The sequence below is a fragment of the Oryzias melastigma genome, linkage group LG17, assembly GCF_002922805.2.
Source record: "Oryzias melastigma strain HK-1 linkage group LG17, ASM292280v2, whole genome shotgun sequence".
Classification (NCBI taxonomy): Eukaryota; Metazoa; Chordata; class Actinopteri; order Beloniformes; family Adrianichthyidae; genus Oryzias; species Oryzias melastigma.
Genome location: NC_050528.1, coordinates 9,480,938 through 9,482,868, shown reverse-complemented (window position 1 = coordinate 9,482,868; position 1,931 = coordinate 9,480,938). Strand labels below are relative to the sequence as shown.

Genomic DNA, 1,931 nt, shown 5'->3' with positions numbered 1-1,931 from the left:
TCTTTTTCTTTTCTTTTTTACCTAAAATTGCCTCATATTTTAGTTACATGTTGTTTAATTAATATTTTACTTAATAATTTAAAGATGTATTTTTACATGTATAATTATTAGAGTTTCCTCAATTCTTTGATTTGTTTACTTAAAATTGCCTGATATTTTAGTTAAATGTTGGTTTTCTAACTAATATTTTAATTAATAATTAAAAAATGTATAATTATTAGAGTGGCCTCAATTCTTTTTCTTTACCTAAAATTGTCTCATATTTTAGCTAAATATTGATTTGTTTTGTTTTTTGCCAAGATTTCAATTAACAATTCAAAAATGTATATTTATATGTAACTTTTATCTAGTTTTCAATCTTTTTTAGCAGGGTTGGAAACTAAGACTATGATTGTGACTATGAAACTCTGACTTTTGTCTCATTTTTAGTGTAAATTTGGAGAAACGCTGCGTTCATACGTTGTGATTGGAAAAAGGCCGGTTCGACTCGGAAAAAACAGAACAACAAATCGTCATGAATGCAGAATAACTTTCATGAGGATGATTCATTTGATTTATTCTAGTTTGATGGCCCAAATGAAATAGTTTAATGGGCTGCATGTGGACCCCCCCGGCTGTAGTTTGTCCACTCCTGTTCTTTAACCATCTAATTGTAATAAATCATCCATATAATTAAACATCCTGCATAATTTACATGGCAAAAATACTTAGAAATAAGTCAAAAATTCATATCCTTTGGCAGGTTTTCTTTAAATAAGCCTGCCAGTCGTGTAAATTCATTTTACCAAAACCTTTTATTTTTCAAGATGTTTTCTCAAATTTAATTATGAAAAACGTTCTTAAAATGATTATTTTTCTAAATTCAGTTTTTGCACTTTGATCCAACACTTTCATCCACTAGAATCTGTTTTCTGTCATGCATTCACACACTAGAGACACAGCAGGAAGTGCGTTCTGATTTGATTTGATTTTCTGCATCTGTAACCCTCTCATGACCGCCTGACTCTCCTGCAGGTCCGTCTGTTAGGAGCCTGCGTGGAGGGATGAGTTCAGACTCCAAAAACACAGCAGGCCATTTGTTGTTCCTTTCAGGAGCTTCTTAGTCTGGACTTCACACCAGCCGGACAGATGACAAACTCTCCGGCGGGTGTGTGTGAAAAACAACCAAGAGAGTTTGGAGCGAAGCGGCCAAACGTGACATCGGTGACATGTCGGAGTCCCCGGTTTCTCCTCATCCAACTGGAGACTCGTTCTCTTTGATTGGAGAACAGGGTGAGGGAAGGCGTGAGTCATCTAAGTTGGTTTCCGTGTGCCAACAGATGAGGCTGTGAGTCAGACGGTTTCGATCGTCACATGTGACAGTCACGCCACTCGTGTGAAGATATTTCAGTTTCAGGTGCAGGAGAATTGATTTGAAGGCTTTCATTGACACAGATTCAGGGTTTTATAGTCATTCTGACCTTGGTCAAACATAAAATGATTCATGGAGACTTCTGACCCATGTCGACCATCGGAGTCAGCAAAACTACCTAAAGAAAACAAATAAATAAAGCCCAAAAACTAAGACTACCAACCCCAAACTAAAATAACAAAAGTGTAAGACTGCTGAGACAAAGAGGGGAAAAAAGAACATAATAAATGAATAAAATAAAAATAAAGTAAAATTATTTTAAATTAAGGATTACTTAATTAGCATATATTTAATTTGAATTAGTTACATTTATAAATTGACGTCTGAGGTGAACATAGATGATAAATTATGTAGGTTTTAACATCCATGTTGACTTAAAGACGTCTTGTTTGCTCACCGATTTTATATTTAAAGCAAAAGTTTGATAAAAAGTTTGATCTTTAAGGAGTTAAAAGCACAAATTATCTGCCTAGCTGCCCAGAGATGATCCTGTTTGGCACAGAGAGTCTTTTATTTTGAA

At 34.5% G+C, this 1,931-nt stretch overlaps 1 protein-coding gene across 1 annotated transcript in view; it reads right to left on the bottom strand.

The window, feature by feature from the left end:
- Positions 1 to 1,931, bottom strand: part of snorc (secondary ossification center associated regulator of chondrocyte maturation) — a 6,675-nt gene that overhangs the window by 4,101 nt on the left and 643 nt on the right. The window lies entirely within an intron of this gene.